The 25,364-nt window shown below is 36.4% G+C and overlaps 1 protein-coding gene across 1 annotated transcript in view; it reads left to right on the forward strand.

The window, feature by feature from the left end:
- Positions 1 to 8,338: 8,338 nt before the first annotated feature.
- Positions 8,339 to 25,364, forward strand: part of LOC149136644 (con-Ins Im1-like) — an 87,300-nt gene continuing 70,274 nt past the window's right edge. Inside the window, exon 1 of the mRNA XM_089348393.1 lies at positions 8,339 to 8,441. The gene's annotated coding sequence lies outside the window, so the exon portion shown is untranslated. The remainder of the gene's footprint in view (positions 8,442 to 25,364) is intronic.

The raw sequence follows: 25,364 nt of genomic DNA on the forward strand, positions 1-25,364 counted from the left end.
TTCTGAGTTACCTCTTAGCGTAATTGCATAATGCTGTGTGACACCTTCTATAAAATTATAGCTGGATTAGTAGAATACGGAGACCGTGTGCTAACATACCTAATGATATTTTCAGTCAGGACGTTATATAGCACTTATTGTTCATTACATCGAGTGATTAGCGAATAAATGTGGGTTCGAGATCCACGGTATATATCATATATTCTGTTACTTAACGTAAATATACAATGCGTCATATATTGGGTTGGTCAAAAAGTTCATTTGTAAGCACACACGTTAAATAGCTGACATACTATTGTAGTTCGACGAGTCGGTGTGCTTGAGATCACCCTGAAAATGGGGAGCCAAAACGAACATTTCGACATGTCATGCTTTTTTTTAATTTTAAAAGAAGGCAAAATAATCAGCGGAAGGTATGAGTTGTGTACATATAGGGTGCTGTTACGGAACATGTGTACCGGAGGTGGTTTTGAAGATTTCGAGAGGGAATTTTTTCCGTTCAAGATGAACCTTGAATTGACCGACCTATTGATCTTAACAGCGATAAAGTGAAGGAGTTTGTCGAGACAGCTATACGACCAGAACAAATGCAGATATTTTCCAAATATCTAAATCGTGTGTTGAAAACCATCTGTATCAACTTAGTTCCATTATGAGGCTCGATGTTTGAGTGCCACATCAATTGAATGAGAACATGGCCCAACAAAAGCCCATCTGCGTGAAGAAATCGGTCCTTTTAAGGAGAATGGCGACAGGGGACGAAAAATGGATCGTCTACAATAATGTGAAATCCAAACGATCATGGTGGAAGCGAAGCGAACTGCCATAGACAACTTCCAAAGTAGGATTTCACACAAAGACTTATGCTTTCAATTTGGTGGGATTGGAAGGGTGTAATTTTTTTACGAGCTTCTTCCCACGAACAAGGTCATCAAAGCGGATACGTACTGTGACCAGCTGGACAAATTAAACGAGCAAGCTCCAGAAGTGTCCAGAACTTGCTAATCGTAAGGGCATTGTCGTAAGGACACGTTTCTTTGCAGACGCAGCAGATGTTACTGGGGCTCGGCTGGAAAGTTTTACCTCCTCCTCTATATTCGCCCGACCGGACTCCTTTAGATTTCCATCCTTTAGATTTCAAAATTCATTGAATAGATGACCTTCAATTCCGAAGATAGTGTAAAAATTAACCTGGGAGAATGCTTCGCAAGTAAAGACGGAATTCTATGAGCAGGAAATAATGGATCTGTCCACAAGATTGCAGAAGATAGTGAAATTAAACGGCAGTTATATCACTGATATCTATCTATCTATCTATCTATCTATCTATCTATCTATCTATCTATCTATCTATCTATCTATCTATCTATCTATCTATATATATATATATATATATATATATATATATATAAATATATAATCTCAGCCACATTATCGAATTTAATCTTGTTCAGTTTCTATGAACGGTTTCATGTTAAAGAGTTTCCCCGGTAATGTAAAAGTAAATTAGCAATCGTCAGACATGGCTTGGCAAATAAGCGAGATATTTTCTACGTTCTGAAGTGGTTTAAATTTTTCTGCAAATGAAGAGTGTGGGTGCATGTTATCTTTGTTAGCAACAGGTGAAAGCTACGGATTTGCTTTGCTCTCTTTGAGTATATGTGTATTTGCATGGGCGTGTAGAGACAAATAACAGTATATTCCATAATTGATATTTTGCGTTATATATATCCGACCGAATTACCACTATTTCTACCAATAACCACGTTGCATTCTGTTTCTTACACTATCAGTAAGATAAGCACTAGACAAAGCACCGGGGTCAATATTATCGACAATAAACCCCTAGAAGTAGTTCCTCAGTATCACAACAGTCCCATGACGTAGACAAGTAAAAGAATATAAATATATTTTGCTTGTGTGAAATTGAAAACTAGTAAGACTTTAATTATTTGTTTTACAGCCTAAATTCTTGTGATAAATTTAGTCGTCTGGGAAATTCTTTTTGAAGTCAACTATAGTTGAATATTTGGCTGAGATCAAATGCAGAACTGGTTTCAATCGGTGTTCGATTTACATCAAAGAATTCCGATAATATTGATAACAACTTTTACAAGTGCAGCCTACAGGAGCTGAAATGCAGATTTCAACTGTCTTTGATATATTCTTTTAAAATATATTTCCCTAGTCAGACAGGTGAATTCTCGCCAGTTTCGTAGTACGCAAAAGTGTTTGCACACACACACACACACACACACACACACACACACACACACACACACGAATGTGTGTGTGTATGTGCACCTATGTATTAGCGCGCGCACACACATATATATGCATTCATACAAGTATACACATGAGACGTACACGAATATATGTGTAAGTATGTATATATATGTGCGTGTATGCACGCGTGCTTGTGAATGCGTTTTATAGGTCTACGAAGCAAAGGAGAGAAAAAGAATATTCAAAAGCTATTGTAGAGTTTATTCATTTATTCCAAGCTATAACTTTATAGTACGTTTCCCCTTCGTGTACAGATTAAACACATGCCCACGTACACACACGCACACACACACGTGTAAGGAGCTAAAGTAATGATAGAACAGTATGTATCGATATGTAGAAAATGAATTTACATATGTCCGTACGTTTAATAAACAGACATTTAGCCATACTATGTGAATCGACTTCTGTGATTAAACAACAGGAGTCTCTCTCTTTCTCCCACTCTCTCTCCCTCCCTCACACACACACACACACACACACACAGAGACACACACACACTCTCTCTCTCTCTCTCACACACACACGCACTCTGTTTTTCTGGCTGTATCTCTGTCTGTCTTTCTGTCTCTCTCTGTCTCTGTCTCTCTCTCTCTCTCACACACACACACACACGCACTCTCTGTCTTTCTGGCTGTATCTCTGTCTGTCTCTCTGTCTCTCTATCTCTGTCTCTCTCTGTCTCTGTCTCTCTCTGTCTCTGTCTCTCTGTCTCTCTGTCTCTCTCTCTGTCTCTCTCTGTCTCTCTCTGTTTCTGTCTCCGTTTTGTCTGTTTCCCTGTCCCTGTCTGTCTGTCTGTCTGTCTCTCTCTCTCTCTCTCTCTCCTGGATGAGCTGAAGAAAATATCGACTAGTTTCAGTATAATGGTGTGTATAATGTTGTCTAGCTGTGGAACAAATTATGAGTGTATGGAGAAAAGCACTAGCAAAATGGTAAAGACAGATAGGAAGAGCAGTTTTTGTGATTCGTTAGCATTCGTGGGTTTCCGCTTAAATTTCCTGTTCTGCCGAAATTAAACCTTTTATTTTCAATGCTACATTTGATATTTAACATGTGATATTTATCCTAGTACAATAAAATTAGTGAGTAACTTAGTGTTGAAGATTAATACTTTCAAGAAGAGTGAGAAAATTACATGCGCTGGACCGATTTCTGATAAATAAGACGATTTGTCCGTCATCCATTTAAAGCCATTGAAATGGTTTCGATCCGCGACTACGTAGTTTACAGTTCGATTCTAATGTGTGGCATCTTGACGCATGCGTCTTCTGCCGCAGCTTCGGATTTAATAATAGCTTATTTTATCGAATTTGGTAGACAGAAACTTTGCTTAAGTATATTTGCATGTATGCACAGAATCTTGTGCTTAAAATCCAGCAATCTATAGGAATTCCAATCACGTTTCGTTGTTCGCTAACTCAGCAACTATTTAATGGGATCCAGTAGCTAAGGACGTCATCAGGAGGAACCACGTCCGGTTTCGGCCCCTACTCCTCGACCGTTTTCTGACGTGGTGCCTCCCCCTCCACCACCAACTTTCGGAGGTGTCTTCAGCTCTGGTGCTGAATGCGTTTTCTTGTTCTTTGGTTGCGTCGTCTTCCATGCAACGTCAACAAATGTCAGTGGACGAATAACCACCCTGACAATTCTCCCTTTAAATCTTCCCCAGTAGCCAGCACCAGTTAACTGTCACGTGATACAGTCTCAGCTTCGACTAACTATGAGGTGGCACAGTCTACTTACCAATGGAGGAGAAGAGCGCGTAGTTTTGGCCCGTGCTCTCTTTATGCCTTCCAACAGAGTTATGTGAACTTCAGATCCAGCAACCAGACTAGCTGTCTCGTGGTACAAGCCTTCGAATTATCGGGGAAGATGGCGCGCAATGAACGCGATGTCACTCAGCAACGTGACAGCCAGCCTCACCTGGCGTCGCTATTTCACAGGCAGCATATTATGGCTTTCGAGTTATTTGGGTCTTCTCGTTTCAGTCATATATAGAAGCTGGCCTTGCCGACTGCCTCCTACATCCTCCTTATTACTTTTCTCAGCTCTGTGCTCGAAAACGCAAATCATTTTTTTAAATAACGTTACTATTTTCCTTTCAAGGAAGCCTCTAGCTCCCGCTGCCAAGTGGTAATACTCGACAGTCCACATCTGTTCTCAGCACTCTTCGATCAACTTCTCATGCCTCCTCTCCTTCCGTTGCTCCACATTAGAGATGTTCTCTTCCCACGGTTCTGTCAGCTCTAGTAAAATTCCAGTTTTTCAGTCCATATTCCAAAGGACTAAGTCTGGTCTTTTTGTTGTCTTTATGAGTGGACATTAACAATCTTTCCAAATCTGCAACCAACTCCCAGTATCCCTTTCATCTTTCGTATGTCTTGTATACTTTTTTTGAAGGCCGGGTCTTATGTCCTTTTTCCTCCTTCTGGAAGCATATCCTTCTGTGTTTTTTCCACTTTTAGGTACTCACTCCTATTATATCCCTCGATCTTCTCCTTGAGTACCACGCTTATGACACTGAGGACCTAGTTGTGACGCCATGTATATCTGTCTAGTATTAGCTTGTAGTTTGACAGAACATATCTCAGAGTCGCTTTCTCTCCGCATTTACATTCATCATTCGTTTATAAGTTCCACCAGACTAAATTGGCCGGTGACTTGATTAGGAAAAATGTTCTTGCTTGTTCCCAAGCCCAAACCTCCTTCCATGAGATTCTGCGGCTGACCACATATTTCTTCCCTCTCAGGCACTGTCCCTGTTGACTACATGGCACAAAATGTACATTTCACTGTTCTTTTTCCTCCTTTCTCATTTCGTGTACCACTGCCTCCTTCATCTCTTTTACACTGCTCAAGCAAAATGGTTTGAAATTTTGTAACTCTAGACCGGTTCTTGCTTCATGTGTCGCTCCGACTATATCGGCATGCCTTAGCTTTCCGATCGCACTGTTTACTGCTTCTTCAGCTTTCCATTTACTCCCTGTTCGTACCTCTTGAGGGTTTTCTCGGATGTTCTGATCTTTCGAATACCTTAGCGCCATTACTGCCCTCACCTTTCCTGCCTTATATTCTTCGACGATTGATGTTATCGGTTGTTGCAGCACGGGTTTTCCATATAGTGCAGTTGTATTCAGCGGTTTTGGAAGACCAAGCCATTTCCTGATAAGCACACTGCTTCTTTGTTCTATCCATTCTACTCTATTTGAGGTTATTTCGTACATTTGCAATGGCCACATTATCCTTGGGTACAGTCCAAATTGCAGTATCCAGCATTTGAATTTCCCCTGTAATGTTGTTCTGTCAATTGCCTTTAGTCCTTGTTCCACTAATTCGTGTGTTTCTTTGCCATGCTTCTTATCATATAATAAATCTCTGTACCATCTGTCGAGACTTTTTACTGATTGTTCTTTCACGGTTGGTATTTCTTCGCCTCCTGTCCTGAACTTCACTTCTTTTTGGACGCCTTTGACGAATGCCACACTTTGAGATTTCTTGTCTTTGAATTTCCTTCTCGCCCATCCTATTAGCTCACCCAACCGCTCTAACGTTCCATCTGCTGCTTCTTTACTTACTGGCAATACAGTAATGTCGTCCATAAAAGCCTTTAATGGTGTCTTTGTAACAGCTTTCGTACAGTTTGTTGATCTTAGTAACATCTTCATGACTAGCACAAATAAGATGACTGATATTGTACATCCAGTTGCAAAACTTTTCTGCTGTATATCTCATCCTAGTGATACATCAGAATTCGTTTGAACATCTGAAATCCAAAAGAAGTCCATAGCTGCTTGAATTAGTGCGTGTAGAACAGATCCATATGTATTGGCAAAATCTAGCCATACAATATATAGGTTTTTCTTCACTTGTTTTGCACTGTTGATAGCTTCTCAGATGGTAAATGCATGTTCTATGCATCTAGGGTCTCCAGGGATCCCTGCCATCTGGATTGCTTCATTAACATATCCGTTATGCTGTACAAATCTTATGATTCTCCTTGGTAATAATTCTGAACATGATCTTCCCATCGATATTTAACAGTGAAATGGATATGAATTGTCCTAATGTTTTTGTCTCCCTCTCTTTAGGTAAATAGATACCTTCAGTTATATACCAACGCTCTTCTACGCCTTTCTTCTTCCACATTTCTCTTATCACTGCGAATAGTCGTAAACGCAATTTCGGGCAATGCTTATAAATCTTGCAGCTAACGCCGTCGTTCCCTGGTGAACTCTTTGTTCTTGCTTTTCTAATGTACTCATCAATTTCTTTCCGTCTGATGTCACTCAAATCGAATTGTACTCTTGGCTCAGGTGATTTCTTCAGCCCAAGTACTTCTTGGAGCACTTTATTCCTATCAGTGTCACTATATGTCTCTTTAGTGCAATTTAACCACCCTGTCAAGTTTCCCTTTAAACCCACTCCAGCAGCCAGCGCCAGCTGTCCCGTGACACAATCTAAGCTTCAACAGCCCGCGTCGACTGTTAGATGGCGCAGTCTACTGACCAATGGAGGAGAAGGGCGCATTGCTTTGGCTCACACCCTCTTTAGGCCTTCCAACAGAGTCATGTGAGTTTCAGCTCCATCAACCAGAGCCAACTACCGGTCTCGTAGTACAAGCCTTCGAACTATCGGGGAGGAGGGCGCGCAATGAACGAGATGGTTCCCTCGGCCCACCCGTTACGCAACAATGCTGTGTGTCATGCAATTATACAAGATAAGTGTAAGTATCATACAACTATATGAGATAATGAAGGAATCTCTATGTAGTTACTCGGGCTTCGAAAAACAGCCGACCTTTCTTTAAATCATACTCTACCGTCTTAAAATGGGAGGATAGGTAGATAATGTAGCCATCGACTTACATATGTGTAAAGGAAATTTGGGACAGTCAATGCAGGAATTTCGGTGATCATAGGTTTCTCTGTCAAGGCTGACTTAGTGCTGAGCAACAGTAACATGAAGAAACAAACTCTTACAGAAATATTAGACTTCTATATGTGATAGATAAGGTATTTGTGGCTGTGAACGTTTGCAAATACTTCGTTTTAGATTCTGTCACAGTTCATCAATAATGCTAGAACTATGCAGAATATACACTATATACACTATGCAGAATATACACTACTACTTAAGATCTCAGAGAGCCATAACCTTCCAGAAATAGCAGCCAAATCTCTATCAAATCACATCATACCGACTTCAAAAATTAAACATTGAATAATGAGTTACAATATATACTAAATGTGAAAATTTAGGGGAAAGGACAATGTGGTCACGACTGGAACATGTTTTAATGTTGGTCACAGCTGATCCAGGGCGAAGTAATAGCAAGTATAAGGATCCTCTACACGGTCGCTCGACTTGTAGGAACTAGCAAGTAAGTATCCCTCAAATCACATCTTCCTGTCTTAAAAAATGGAATGACATATTCGATAAGTGATCCATTATATCGGAGTAAACAAAATAAGAGTAAGCCTGTCTAATCATGACTTGAATATCTTCGATCGTAAGTCAGCTCGCTAGGTCTGATCTAGGATTAAACAAGAAAAAACAATTTATAACTACATAATAGAAGCCTTTTTTATTTCTTGTGTTTCATTACATTTGTTTGTGTTGAAACACTTGCGAAAAAGTAAAAAGAAATTAATGTGTAGCGAAGAAATGAAGATTGAAGCTCTTTATGCTATTAATTTAACTTGAACATATAAACTTTGCAGTAAAACTGAGATTATGGCGTAAACAATATAAACAATACATATGTTGAAGTGTATAAACCATGCTTTGATTTTCACCACGAGATTTTTTCTCCGGTGTCATTTCAATGGTTTCGTCATTGTGATTACCTTAAGTCTAGAAGAAGATAAATGAAAAAAAAAGTTGATAAAATATCAGGGTTTTGATGACAGGGCGGAAAGATAATTTGCTTGAAGGATGATCTATTTCTTGAAAGATGATGATGAACATGAGTAGCGTAGGAGTACATGTCGGATATTTGACAGACTTGTAGAGATTCTTGATAAACAAGCAATATTTACGACTCTCTGGATCTTTTATATAAGACCTATCACACCAGTTTACAGTTCATACCAACATTTCAGTCAGACGCTTCCAAGTAAAGACTAAGACAACAGTATTTGATAGTTTCAATCTTGGTAAGTCTAAAATCACTTGCTACTAACAACTAATTTAGCAATAGCAGCATCATTTCACATCACCCTGGTAACCATCTTTTCTTCTGTGATTCTTGTTATTTAAATGATTTTTTTTTTCTAGTTTCGTTTTGATTTGATTTCCCATGCCACGATTTTACTTTCTTCTTGCGCGTCTCATTATTACTTAATTTTTAGCATTTTGTTCTAATCATTTCTTCTGCAGATATTTATGTTGCTGTAATTGTTGTTGCTCTTTAAAATTATTTAATTATTTACTTATTCCTCTAATTATGCTTTTACTGCCATCATCAGGTTTTGGCTTCCATCTATAACCTAATGCTTATTTTTGAAACAAATAATATTTGAAAGTTCAATCAGTATCAATGGTGAAATTTGTACTTGTTTTGAGTAAATGCAGAATGACTTGTTGATTGTGTGTAGAGAGGGCGAAGAGCGTGTGGAGAGTAGTTCTTATAAGTATAGCAGTATATGATATAAAGAACGGATGAAAGTGACTTTGGGTGAGTATAATATATGGTAATGTAATACCAGAATATGATATTAGCTTTGCAGATGAATTTTATTTCAAATGCTCTTTAGTTTGTCAACCATTCCGACCCAGGCCTTCGCGTGGTTGTAGAAAAACAATGAAAAAATAAAGCAAATGAAGTTAATAGTAATAGAGCTGTGATTTCGCAGAAGCAAAGAGTAACGAATCTAACGAGTTGCATTCATTACTCCCTTCTTACCATTAAACTTGAGTTTTATTTTTATCCCTTAGAAATGGGAAAAATAGATATCTGTAAGTTACTTTGAGTGATTATACCCACTATAAGTGAAGCAAAAATGAAGTCGATGACATATTTTACTTCATGCTCATATATCATGTAATAAAACATACAGGAAGCATTTTGCTTTGTTTCTTTCTAAGCAAAATATTTGATTCAGTATAGTTTCAGACCATCAAGACACCAGTAATGTATACTGTCATCTGAAAATCCTAAAGGCGATGTTCATACACCGTACATAAAATCATTAATTTATCACAAAATAACTGGCATGACATAGACTCTAACTACCAACCCTAGGTACCCTAGGAATGATAGTAAAAAGGGCTGATTCCTATCTAGCTCAGATACTGGAAAACCTCAAAATGGCAGAAATTCAAAAGATAGTGCTTATGGGAACTGCCCATATCCTACGTAATATACTGTCTATGTAATCTGAAATTTTAAAACAAACTTATAATGTTCTTATGTTTTGCAAAACCAAATATATGACACCTTAGGGATAACACCGACTTGAACTTCTAACTTGTTGTCTTTTGAGGTCTCTGGGTGAGACTTGGAGTCAACTTGTACAAATACAAAGCAAAAGTCAAACAAAAATATCATAATAATAATAATAATAATAATAATAATAATAATAATAATAATAATAATAATAATAATAATAATAATAATAATAATAAGAAGAAGAAGAAGAAGAAGAAGAAGAAGAAGAAGAAGAAGAATCCTTTCAATAGAAGGTACAAGGCCTGAAATTTTGGGGAGGAGTTAGTGGATTACATTGACCGCAGTACTTGATTAGCATTTATATTATCGACCCCGAAAGGATGAAAAACAAAATCGACCTCACCTGAATTTGAACTCAGAATATAAAGACAGACAAAATGCCGCTAAGCATTTTATCCAGCATGCTAACAGCTTTACCAGTTTGCCGCTTAAGACTGTTTATATATAATGGTAAATGTCATTATTGACTGTTCATGTACAATGACATTTATTAGCCGTTGTTTTCATGGCAACAATTCATTGAGCAATAAGCTCGATACGTTTTGGAAATTTGGTAAAGATTCGTTGAGAAATGTAATCATAATATATTATCAAGTATACTGAATGTTTATATGTCAACACTGTGTCCTAGTTTGTGTTTGCAGTGCGTTGTTTTCACTTTTTTTACGTGTATCCCTATAGACTTTCTGTAGAATTTAGAGACAGCACTAAAAGTTATGTTTCGTATATGCTCGTACCAATTGTCAAGAATATGTTTGATATGTAATTTAATATGCTGGCTCTAAATTCTAAAGAAAATTTGTAGAGTTACAATTAAATAGTGAAAACAACGCACTGCTAACACAAAGTAGGACACACTATTGAATTATAAACTTTAATATACTTGGTCGTATATTATGGTTGCAAAACGAAATGCGATGTTCTTACCAGCAATTAATACGTAATTACCAGTTTCCGGGAATGTATTGAATGTGTGAATTGATCTATCCATTTTTGTGTCACACCGCTAAACTTAGTGGTTATTTAAGCAATGTATTTTTTAATGTGGTGCTGAAGAAGGAGCAATAACTCCCGAAATATGGATATACTCCAATAACGTAATTTTCTTATCTTCGGTTGCATAGTTTACATAGGCGTATTCGTATACGAAACTTCGTAACTGGCAGAGCTGAATCTAAATTCTATAAAAAATATCTGTCTAGATAAACTTACAATATATAAGTATGTGTACACGCATATATACACACACACGTACAATATATATATATATATATATATATATATATATATATATATATATATATATATATATATATATATATATATATATATATATATATATATATATATACAGGGAGAGAGAGCAAAAGAGCGAGAGAGGTAGGGGTGGAAGCAGAAAGTAAATGAGAATGTGGTTGTGTGTTGATTTTGAAATAAACACATTGTAGTACTTCTCCAGTTAGTCTTCAGAATCTATTTTCTGTATAAGGATTTGTATTGAACCAAAGCCGAAAATTTGAATACGGTTTGAATCATGTTCGTTCTTTACACAATCAATATACATGCATATGTATCTACACATACATATGCATGTAAATACACACACACACACACACACACACACACATGTTAGTGTGTGTTTGCCTCTTGTGTATGTGCTTGCACGCGTGTGTGTGTATATGTGTGTGCGTTTGCATGCGTGCGAGTGTATGTGTGTGTGTGTATGTGTATGTGTGTGTGTGTGTGTGTGTGTGTGTGCATGTGTTCAGTAAGAGAAAGGAAGGGGAAATGAAAATATTCACTTTAGAGTTTGATTTTATTTTTGTAGCAAGAGCGTCATTCTGATGTTCAAAATAGTGACTATATACAAAGTAATTATCTTTTCGCAGTTAATCGGTAGATTAACTTAATGGTTACCTCGAAGATTGTACTGCCAAATGATCTTTTAATTGTCTAATCTTATAGTTATAGCCGTCTTTCTAACAACATAGTCATCTCTCCATACGATCATTCTAGAAATAATCCTGCTCATATAAGTGAGGATAAACGGATTAGTTTCAAAAGCCTTCTTAATGAAAAACAAATCACGGTAGACAAAAATGTCTGCGACCAAAGGTCTGCTTGAAAGGGAAAAAAGTTGATCCCGCCAGTCGTCATTGGAAAGAAATAACCACTTTGTTGTTTTTTTCTAGCCCTAGGTCAACCCTGAGTTGAGATATGATCATAAACGTGTTACAGCTCTGACCATTCCGATATTTTCCCACATTGCATATCTATAACCAGATTGTCCAATACACCTTCTCCTCGACTTACGAACGAGTTCAGTTCCGACTGACAGGTCGTAAGTCGATCTGGTTGTATGTCGGATTTATATTTTTCAACACTATTTTCATTCATGCAACTTATGCTTGAAAGCAACTGAGTGAGAAACAGTGGCAGGCAGTGGATGCCTGGGTCTGAGGGAGGCCTGCGATGCCTGTTGCTGGGATAGTTATCGTACGTGCAACTGCCCAACGTCGGATAATCGATTTATATACTTATCCTTTTATTATTTTTTTTTTATGGTCGTAAGTGCCGATGGTCGTGAGTGCGGCAGGTGTTGAGGTGTAACTTGAGGGAAATTTGACCGTTCTTTCGGGATGTTCCTGCAAACAGAACTTAACTGAATTTAAATATTGGAAAGCCCAGCTACCAGAAGCATAAGATTATAAAGGCACCGCTTCTCTGCGTTTGATTTATATCAGCCCTTCCGGTTTATGTTGCTTTGCGCATAAATTATATATTCTTTAATTAATGGCAAGCCATCGAAAGCATAAACGCGCAAATTAAGCTATCCACTAAGATGATAAACTAATTTATGACTGCTTTATGTAACAGATAAATATATTCATTGCAGAAGCACACGGGGTACGGTTTCTTTGAGTATCGCCTTCTCAAAAATCCATGAAATTGTACGTCAGAACACTCCGCTTCCTTTTTTTTTTTTTTTTTGCACACCGAAAACTTGAAAGAAATGTATTTGCATTCTTCTCGGTGTTGCAATTAGACTTATATATGTATATATATATATATAATCTTCTGCTTGTTTCAGTCATTGGACTGCAGCTATGCTGGGGTACCGTCTTAAAGGGCTTAGTCGGACAAATCGACCCTTGTACCAATGTTTAACGCTATACTTATTCTATCATCCTTTTTTACTGAACCGTTAAGTTGCGGAGACATAAACACACTAACGCTGGTTGTTTGGTGGCGTTGAAGTACAAACACAAGCACGAAGATAAACACAAACACATATATACGCACACGCATGTGTGTATGTAGGTGCATGGCTTAGTTGTTAGGGTGTCGGACTCACGAACGTAAGATTGTGGTTTCGGTTCCTAGAACGGATGATGCATTGTGTTCTTGAGCAAAACGTTTCATTTCCCGTTTCTCTTATCCACTCAGCTGGCACAAATAAGTATTCCTGCCACTGAAACCGGGAAACCAATCATATAAGTCTATATGATGCGGAAAAGAGTTATAAGGCATGTGGTCGAACAAGATCTACAGTATAAGACATTTGCACAAGGTGCCTGCAGTGGGATTGAAACTGAAACTACATATACGATATACTGAATTAGAAATTTGGGGAAAGATAAGAGCCTTGTGGTGATTGTTAGCAACACTGAAAGAAAAGGGGAGATAATTTTAATATATCAATAATTTCAATCTTACACTTAATTCATGAAGGAGTAGTGTGATCTTTGTCTGCAGGCAAGGAATAATTATAGACATATTTTGATCTGTTATACATCGTCAACATAGTATAGTCTATACAAGCCTTCCTGATCAATTGATAAAGATTTTTAAGATATAGAGTTACAAATATCTTTTGATTAGTATAACTTCTGTTATTTCTCTCAGATTATGTTTGGCTTTTAATTGCTGCGAATTATATATTGGCCGAAATTATTCGTAAATATTTTTCTAAGTGTAAAAATCATTCAGAACTGAACAGGTAAGCTAGCGTTATCTCCTCTATGATGATGAGGTCTAATAGACATGTTTTCTCTCTCCAACTAAGAGGGAAATTTTAGTTTACAATTTTATTTATTTATTTTTGTTTCAATGAAACAACTCTTAACTGTACCGATGGCATAGTTGAGGTGTTTCAGTCATCTCATTTTATTTTTCATATATACGGAGTCTGTCAAATATCGTATATGACTACTTTCTCTGCGTTCCTTCTCTTTCGTTTTAAGATGTAATGCTTCCCTATCATAGGCTCTCACAATGATGAAAACACTGACCAGTAGCGATGGCTTGACCAAGATTCCACTTACCAGATACCTTCAGTGAAGGCCGCAGTCCATAGGTTACTAGTGTATATACCTATACCGCACCTTCCATGAGCCTTCTCGGCCAAGAAAACAATGAAAGCCGTAATATTTCATCGTCGTAAATACGCATCGAAAAGCGAGTAGTGAATGACCTAGTCATTGGAAGGTTGCAATCCGAGAAAGAAATAACAACAAAAAAGTGGATGAAAACAGAGAATAGAGAAATGTGTTTGAATTAAAGCGGAGAGAGAGAAAAAAAATCATAAATAGCGGCAAGAAGGGCGGACGAGAGTAAATCAAAAAGGAATGGCCGTGATAAGTTAAGAAGAGGCATAAATGATAACAATAAAACTTGCAGACGCAACAATGATAAAATGATCGGTCAAAACCTAAAAGAGAAGAAAAGCAAGCGGAATAAACAGAGACATGAACACAAGGATATATAAACATTCGAGATAGAGACACACAAACAAATACAATTATGATCATGCTGCACAGCCTATAATAACGGACAGTAGAATCTGACTGGTGAGATTACATTTAGTGAGCGTCAGTAGCAGGGAACTAATCACTAAGGAATACCCAGGAATCGTAGATATAAAACAACTGATCACTCTGGGGGGCGTTTGATTTGGAGGAGGTAGAAGCGGGGAAAAAAACATTTCTTTAAACCCTAAAGAGAGATTTAAATGTGAATAGGAAGCATGGTTCCTTGAGTTTTGTGGCAAGTGAGGCTCCCTGGTGAACAAGAAATTCTGAACACCAAGAGGTGCTTCGATAACGGCTAAAAAAGGGAAGGATCTTGGAGATCTGTCTTGCGAGATAACTTTATGTTTCATTTAGAATCCATTTTGCCTCCTTTGCTTGATTGCAATGGGGGTATAGTCAAAGCACTAGTTCAAATCTATGTCCATCTCCAGTGTTTAAACATCTCGCTTTGATAAACTGAACAGTTTTAAGTTCATGTGAGTTCATGTACTATATAGCTTCCGACAAATGTTTAAACGACCCAAATTTATATCACGCATGGAGAGCATTTCGAAAATATTTTTTACTCTCTTAGTTATATTTTCCTTTGGTATGCAGAGTGACCAATTAATTCTTTCTTTCGTTCCTGGTCCATTCATATACCAAACGCTTGTAACACTACTATATATTATCAGGCTAAACCAACTCGTTATTTGAAGCAGCTAATATGGTGTGTGTGTGTGTGTGTCTGTGTGTGTGTGTGTGTCTGTGTGTGTGTGTGTGTGTAGGGAACACAGTTTCATTTACCCATGCAATTTATAGAAGCTGGCATCTGATTTAACCCCCCCCCCCGTTGATTTGAGGGTCCTAATTTCTCAGCGTTTAATCATTGAAATAAATCACTCCACATACACCTTTAAGCTTAGTTTAATCTTTAATATTAGCTTTAGCATTAGAGCTGCTCAAGAGCAATAAGGTCTCCCTTTGGGAGAATCACAAATTGAGCGCAACTGACGGGATTCTTTACTCCATTTTATCGCGATCGACAAGAATTTAATGAGCATCACACACGCACAGATATACGTAAGTATATTTTACATCGTAGACAGGGTCATGGGGGTTTCGGAATCAATCCTACAGTGCAGTATTTTGTCGAGAGTCTTCTACTACAGCCATGGATCGACTCGAGACACGTATATGAAATTTGGCCTGTCTTGAGCGATAAACATGATCTACCACCCTGTTTCGCACCATCCCCATGCCTAAGGATACCTTCAGCGGAGCCAATCCTATTGCTAGCATTCGAGCCACTTCCCGCCAGTTATCAGACAACAGAAGCACAGAAAATAGGTCATTGGTACTGTTCGTCCTCTGTTGACTAAGAGACTAAAACATACCCACAACTACACACACACACACACACACACACACACAACATGCACGCATAAATCTATATATCTATTCCCTGTCATTCTCTTTCTAATATGTGTGTGTGTGTACAAATTGAAAGACGCACAAATCCCTTGGTCATACAATTATAGTACATCTTCACTAGATATCTAATCATTGGAAGTGCGCAGCAACTTAATAGGCTGTTGGTGGCCATGACTTTATACCTATTTGAATTAAACTTGAAATATACCACTAAAACCTATTACTGAATGTTGTCTCGAATTATATATACTATATAAAATTTAAATGTATATATATATATATATAATGCATATAATGTGTGTGTGTGTATATATATATATATATATATATATATATATATATATATATATATATATAAATTTAAATAATAAGGGTAAAAAATTGATATTAATTAAATTAATATCAATTAAAACCAGTGGCCTAGCATATTGAAAAAAATCTGAAGATTCAGAAAATTATATTACTTACATATAAGAGGAATGACCACTAGGTGGACTCCTAATATGCTAAATGTAGACCCCTTTTGGTCTGGTCACTAAGTTCTTGAGAACTATATATATATATATATATATATATATATATATATATATATGTATGTATGTATGCATGAGAAAAAAGGAAGAAGATAGAGAAATTGACATGCAGATATCAAAGATACTCAAATTCGGATAATGAAATTCCAGGTTTTCACTGCACAGTCGTATATACCGGAGAACTAGGATGGTAGCGTCCCTCAACAGCTATATATATATAATATCATATCATATATACACACACACACACATATATATATATATATATATATATATATATATATATATATATATATATATACATACACACATGTATATTCACACACGCACATACACACACTTATCCATGTATCGATATATGAAAATGTGGAGGTATGAATGTATATGAGAGAGTGGTGAGTAGAGAACAAGAACATTGAGCTGATCCACCCTCGAATTATTGAACAAAAATATATATATATATATATCAATGAATAAATAGATAAAAAACATTTGTGAACGACTTAAACAAGCGGCGTCAGAGATAGTATCTTCGCTTTAAGTTGTCTGTGTTTCACTTAAGACTTACGGAAAACAAAACTTAAAATGTCAGACACTGCAACTAGCCAGGTGCCACTAGACGCCATAGTGGTGGTGATGTTGCAGAGATTGATCGACTCTTTCAGTGGTAACACATACATTCATACATACATATATACATACATAAGCATATCTGTGTGTGTGCGTACGTACACACACACACACACACACACACACGCATGATAGTCTGGTCAGATTAGACAGCTGACTTGGATTAAGCTTGTTTTATAAGTACGAATCCAGATTTGGCTTCTAGCTGAATCTATCTAATCTATCTCATTTGCGCACAATTAAGCCAACCTAGAGTGATGAGGTTTTTTTTTCTGTTCATTTGTTACTTTTTTACGTTTTACTTTTGTTTTTAAATTCTTGTTACATTTTCTTCGGGTTAGATCAACTTTATGTTGTTGTTTCTGTTGTTGTTATAGTTCTAAAAGTTGTTATGCTCGCTATTGCTTTTTTTTTTTTTTCGTTTTTTTTTTCTTTTTTGTTATTATCTCAGTCACGCCGGTTACGTTCTTTTTTTCGCAAGGACATTCTGGACAACGGAAGAATCTATTCGGATTTCTTCATACTTCTTCCACAAGTCCTGGTAAGAGGAGTAACAGCATTTATTAACATCTATTTACATATTTAATATATTTATCCGTTTTCTACATTTCAGTATATTCATTGATATATGTACATGTCTATATCTATATAGATATATATGTATATTTATATATATATATATATATATATATATATATATATATATATATATATATATATATATATATATATATACATACATAATTTACATACTGTTTCATATTTACATTCTTACATATTTAATTTACATGTGTTTACCACATGTCAAACGGGGGAAAGAAGAAAAAATTTCTTTCTCTCTGACCCCGGAAGCTATAAACATCCTGAATGTCGTTACAGATTAGTTCTAAGCTGTGACTATGAATTATTATGCCAAGGTATGTGTGTGAGTGTTTGCGTGTGTGTGAGGGTGTGTATGCGCGCGCACATGTGTGTACATATGTGTATGTATTTATGTATTGTTCTCTCGTTCTCGCTCTCAGTTTCATTCTCTATTTCTTCTTTGCTATTAGCCCTTCTCTCCCTTACACACTCTTTCTCTGTGTGTATGTGCGTATATATGTATATATGTATATACATACACGCATATATATATATATATATATATATATATATATATATATAAATATGTGTGTGTATATATATATATATATATATATATATATATATATATATATATATATATATATATATATATATATATATATATATATATATATATTCTCATATATATATATATATCCTCATATATATATATTTTCATATATATATATAATTTGTTTGCATGTGTATATATGTATATATGTATATAACTATATGTAATACATTCACGCACACGCGTACGCGCGCGAATTACTTTAATAATTGTTACTCCAAGATTCTTACATGATATTCAGATATTCATTTACTTGCTTTGGTCCTTAAACTGCGGGGATGCTAAGGCACCGCCTTGAAGGAATTAATCAGAAACGTTGACCCCAGTACTTGTCTTTTTTTTAAGCCTTATACTTATTACATCGGTCATTTTATCGAATCACTAAGTTAATGGGAATGTAAACAAATAGACATCAGTTGTCAAGCGGTGGTGGTGGGACAAACATAAACACGCACATATGAATACGTACATACTTACATATACATATACACTCACTTACGTACACGCACACACACACACACACACACACACACACACACACACACACACACACACACACACACAACAGCAACCCTCTAAGTTTTTGTCTACCAAATCCAACCACAGGGCTTGGTCGGCCCCGGACTATAGTTGAAGGTATTATTCCAAGATGTCACGTAGTGGAATTAAACCCAGAATCACGTGGTTGGGAAGCAAACTTCTGACCATATAGCTTTCTAGTGTGTGTGTGTGTGTGTGTGTGTGTGTGTGTGTGTGTGTGTGTGTGTGTGTGTGTGCGTAAAGATATACACTAGCGGTGCAGCCAACATTTTATCGGAAAATAAACGACCTAACCAATACGTCCAGGAGGGAAATATATACGCCACAGAATCTGGGAATCCAGTCATATTAGGCTATGGCTCAAGAATGACTACTGATATTTTTGAATAATACGGTCTTGAGTTTCTTGAACATTGGGAAAACAATGATCACAGTTTGATTTTTTCATCATTGAGCTGCTTCATCAGGTCATCATAAGCATCAGTAATGCGAAAAATGTTTTGGCTTCTTTTATCACGAGAAGGATCATCCATCATCCAACATAGATCTGCCCATAGGAGTAGCAGGTCTACTGAACGTGTGGTCATTTGATTTTGTTCATAGACATAATGATTCTTAGGCATATGGGAATTTATAGGCATTTGAACTGGAGAACTATATTAGTAGGACAGAAATACAAAAGTGAGAAACTCTTACCTAGTGAAACGTTTGTTAAATTCATCAGATATGCTAGTAAGTATCACATTAAGGTTTGTAGGAAAGCAATTCAAACCATGGATTCTTACAGAGTAATATGCATAAGTACAAAGTAATATACTTAATAGGGAAATCCCTTAAAGTTTAGAAACGTGGAAGACCATTTCTCTTTAATAGTAATTTAACAACAAAAGAATACAAACTGGATAAATCTCGCTTCACTGTGAAACACGTGAGAAATGTTTTCATTAATAATTCTAATGTTGTTAATTACATACGTAGTCGCGCGGTAGTAAAATCTCTTCCATTGTAAGATGTGAAGGGAAACCATTCATAACTAAAGGTCTGTTGAAGATACCCAAAAGAATATACGTAGGAATCTAAGCCAGTCATTGCGAATAGCTTTGTTAATAATGGTGATTAAGCTATTGTCCCAGGAAAGGCGAAATAAATGGAACAGCTACTGGATAGAAATGTGTTGGTTTTCTTATTTTACGAATATCTTAAAATAAATAAGAAAAAGGGTAGAGGGTATAAATATCCCAATGCACGAGAAGTAAACAGTCAGTATGAGACGCTTAATAATAATGGTGATGATGATGATAATATTAATAATACTACTACTACTACTACTACTACTAATAATAATAATAATAATAATAATAATAATAATAATAATAATAATCCTTTCTATTAAAGGAACAAGTCCTGAAATTTTGGGGAAATGGGCTAGTCGATTATATCGACCCTAGTACACAACTGGTATTTATTTTATTGATCCCGAAAGAATGAAAGGCAAAGTCAACCTCGGTGACTTTGAAAAGAATATATATATATATATATATATATAATTTTCACTCGTAAACAACAATTGGTGATCGGAAAGCAACTTGCACACATATTATCAGAAATTAAAACATTCCAATATTCGTACATGTGTATGAGGTATAATTCGTGTTAAAATGACAATGGGGAGAATGGAATTTCATCAACCTATGGTATTGAATGTGAAAGGAATTGAAATGGAGGAACTGCAAAATCCGGGAAAATTCCGTGTGTGTTATCCTCATTTAGTTGAAGCATGATCAAAGCAATTTGTCCAGTTCACTTTTATTTTCTTCAAAAAATATCTTCTTTTGTTGTCTAGGAGACCAATTACATTTTTACTCGTAGTAAAATAATTCAACTAATGAAAAATTATACAATTTTCAACAATTAGTTGTATTGCAGTTTTCATCAAGCGAACATATTTATTTATTTGTTTTTATTTAAACGCAAAAGTCATTAACTGCTCCACCTCTTTTCGATTCTTTGACAAATCTGAGATTTAGGCAGTTTATTACATTGTTTTCTGACCTTGACCATAGAATTAAAGGAAATTGTGTTGATTCTTTGTATATTACAAACACTTGTTTACTTTCGAAATCTTATCCTTTCCGTTTCCATGCTATTGCGATGATTAGAAGAAAGAAGTATAACAAGAAACGAACAAGAAAAAAAGAAAGCGTAAAAAAGAAACAAAATAAATAATGCCATTACAATTTTGCCTCTATTTGGAAATAGAACAGTTGTCCACTTGGCTCAACTTGTTTCTCTGGCCGGAACTGTGCCTTGCTATGAATCTGCTCTCAGTGCAGGAATAGTCTCTTATATTGAAGTTAGTCATGATACTAGAGCTGTGTGTACTATTTGATTTATCTTTCTCTTTGAAATTATTTATTCATAATCCACGAGATGTCTCCAGAGTAAGAAATATACCTCCATAATAGAAGCAGATATTTAACTGTTCTCAGTGTGGGTGCTGTTACCAAGTTTTAAGGTCTATTTAACCGACTTAACGGAAGTAGATGGAAGAAATGACAGAGTGTCAGACAAAATGCTTTGCGGTATTTGATCACTTTTTTTTTCATAGTCTGTGTTCAAATCCCACCGGAATGAAATTTCGTGCTTTCGGACTTGATAAACAATCAGTCTAAATGATGTAAGTGGTCTTGTAGTTATGTCCACTCGAGAAGTTTCATACTGTGAAGGAACTGCTTTTTGTACTTGGAGTTGTTTCTACGTATTAAAACTCCTGATGTTGCTGTAGATATGTCATACATCGTTGACCTTTAGCAGCCAGGCTGACATTGGAAACATACTGTGCAAAGTGATTATACATAATAGCATCACCATCCATTGTGCTACCATAAGTAGCGAGGATCAACTTATTACTATTGCTTACTCGGTTAAAATTACAGGTAGTAGTGGCGTTGGGGGGCGTTGATCGGAGAAGACAAAGATAGGTGGAAGGTTAACAGCACTATTGCACATGCTGAAACTAAAAGTACCTGTGCGGTCACAGTAAAGCTGTTGCATCAGAGTTACTGTAAGGTGTAGTGATGCGTTTATTTTGATGTTGTTATCGCTGCAACTTAATAACAACAGCATCAACAATTGCTGCTACTGCTACCGTAACTACTGCTGCTACTACTGCTATTGCCACTGCTACTGTTGCTAATGCTGCTGCTACTTCAAAGTTAAACAATAAGAGGAAAATTTATGAGAGAAGTATCAAAGTCAAACTCGTGGAGATTTTGAAGTCAGAACTTGAAAAGAAGTTGTTTCAAGCTAAGTCAGACTTCACTGAGCAGATAGACGCTTAAGCGTTCTAACCATGACAAACCTGCTTTCCAGTCATTTTTGTCTTTTTCTTTTCTTGGCTTTATTCAAACATCATGTAAAATAATCTTATTTGCAATTCAGTTGTCATGGTTAGCTGTGATTTCAGATAAATTTGGTCGTATTTTTTCTAGCAGGCTGCTAACGATTCTTGCCGCCTTAATATATATATATATATATATATATATATATATATATATATATATATATATATATATATATATATATATATACACACACATACATACATACATACATACATATCTTGAAGTACATGTCTACATCTTTGGGAACTCTACCACCATGCAGTACTTGCTTACTTTTGTACCTACTTACGTGGCCTAATGCATTGAAAGCAAAGTGTTTAGGCTGCGTACACAATCCTTTTCTGATTGCAGGATACATGGACTTTTTCCTCTTGTTCTCATAGCCCCTATTTAAAAAAAAAACTACGTATAAAATTTCCCGCATGACATCTGAAAATAATTAAAGTTTTAATCCAAATACTTAAAAATTCTCCGCTGAAGAATTTCGTCAGGAAATAGATTAGAAATATTTACAAATTTTATTTTTACTTTCTAGAATTTGCTAATGTCTATACAGATATGTACAGTTATTAATGTTTGAGGAGAAGCAAGAGTGTATCATTGCTACTGTACTAATTTATAATTAGACAGCTTGACATATTTTTTCGTGTCATAATGACTTCTTTACTATTACTAAACCAGTGTAATTTTTTCATGTCTCGGCTCGCTTCTCGGTGGCATAATGTCATGCAGTGTCGTTCTTCGTTGCTAACACAGAACAGCTTTGAAGGAGGTACTGTCAATAATGGTGTTAATAAAGGAGAGAGTGTTGTTTTTGTTAAGTGAATTTAGGTTACGCTTACGCTATAATGAACAAGATTTTTACTTAACGTCCACAGGAACTATATATGATGGGGAAAATTATATGTATATATGTACATATATATGTGTGTGTGTGTGTGTGTGTGTGTGGACATGTATGAATACTGGTATATATACACACACATACACTCGCACACATACACTCGCACACATACGCATATTTATATGTGTGTGTGTGTGTGTAGAAATATATAACAAATATTTTATAGAACTTTCTTTTTCAAGAAATCGAGGCAGATATCTGGGCTTGTGTGTGTGTGTGTGTGTACGTGTGCACGCGTGTATGTGTGAGTGTGTGTATGTGCCTGCGTGTGTGTATTTAATTCAGTCGTTAAAACGTTTCAGTTCAACAGAAGCATGTTAAGATAGTCTTAACTATTATTCTGATCGAGGAATTTAGAAATTTCACTAACTTCTTGGGTTAAAATTATTCTTTGTCAGAAATATGCACAACGTTTTCAAAACAGGTTACGTAGTAGTAGTAGTAGTAGTAGTAGTAGTAGTAGTAGTAGTAGTAGTAGTAGTAGTAGTAGTAGTGGTGGTGGTGGTGGTGGTGGTGGTGCTGGTGGTTTACTCCTCCAACAATCTTGATTGAGTAGACTAATAATCAAAGACTTCAGCTATGATTCTCCCCTCTTTCAATGGATTTGTAGAAAAACTTCAAGTAGAACCACATCACTCAATATGTCCTTTCCTTTCCTACGGTTGTAAGGTGTAGCTTGAGGGCGATTTGACTACTATTTCTGGCAGATGAAGCGATCAAGTAGAAGCTCCGTCGTTGGCTTGAATTGTGGGGTTTTAGTTAGGGATATGGGCCATAAAAATATAGATACAGGAAATACAGTATCGTACTCTCAAGCATTTCTGAGTGTAAGAAAGAAAAGTTTCAGAACTATGTGGGTATATCGGTGAGAAAAGGGAACTTGATACTGTGTATAGAATAATATTTATTTCAGGAATTGAAAGAATCATGGGCGCAGGCGTGGCTGTATCTAGGCGCAGCCGTAGCTGTGGAGTAAGAAGCTTGCTTCCCAATTACATGGTTCCGGGTTCAGTCCCACTGCGTGACACATTGGGCAAGCGTCTTCTGCTACAGCCTCGGGCCAACCAAAGACTTGTGAGTGGATTTGGTGGACGGAACCTATAAGAAGAAGCCGGTTGTGTGTGTGTGTGCACGTGTGTGTGTGTACGCGCGTGTGTCTGTCTGTCTGTGTTTGTCCCTTCAACAACGCTTGACACCCGGTATTGGTGCGTTTATGTTCCCGTAATCTAGCGGTTCGGCAAAATGCCCCGATAGAATAAGTATCAGGCTTCAAAAAGAAAAAAAAAAAGGTCCTAGGGTTGATTCATAGAATAAAACCCTTCAAGGTGGTGCCACAGCATCGCCGCAATCAAATGACTGAAACAAGTAAAAGAATCAATATATATGCGTACGTATGTATGAATGTGCTATAATTGCCATGAATATATTTAGCAGCAAGCAACCAATCAATCACACAAGTGATCCCCAACTTTTTAACGAAATGATAGCTGAATTATTGATGGGCGGTGAGCGATCGGATTATTGTGAGTGGATTATGTGGATTATATGCCACCCATGCAGCAGCAAGAATATTAATAACAGTTCGGAGCCGGTATATAAAGAAAGAAAGGAAGAAAGAAAGAAAGAAAGAAAGAAAGAAAGAAAGAAAGAAAAAAATAAAGGAAGAAAGAACGAAAGAAAATAGGATAGACTAACAGATAGATGGCGGGAAAAGCAAATGAAGAGAAACAGAAATATTAATAATTTTGAATATTTTATTTTATCTCAGCACAATGTTAGTAAATTACAAATGTTGGGCATTTTGGGTATGTATATATATTATATTTTATCTTTTATATTTTTCTTGTTTCAGTCATTTGACGGCGGTCATGCTAGTGTATCTCAGTACTTAGTTTTTTTTTTTCAGTACTTACTCTATCGAACCGCTAAAGTTACGGGAACGAAATTATACAGCAGTACCGGTTTTCAAGCGGTGGTGGGCGACAGACACAGACACAAAGACGCGCGCACGCACACACACACACACACACACACACACACACACACACACACACACACACACACACACACACACGTATATATATATATATTCAATAACGAATTAAAAACAGCGCTAGTGTTGTAAACATTATCGACCACACATACTCAATGCATGTGTTTTCTTTGTTCGCCGGTTCGGTGTCGTATAATGCCTGAGG

This window comes from Octopus bimaculoides, chromosome 3 (assembly GCF_046866305.1).
Source record: "Octopus bimaculoides isolate indiv1 chromosome 3, ASM4686630v1, whole genome shotgun sequence".
Classification (NCBI taxonomy): domain Eukaryota; kingdom Metazoa; phylum Mollusca; class Cephalopoda; order Octopoda; family Octopodidae; genus Octopus; species Octopus bimaculoides.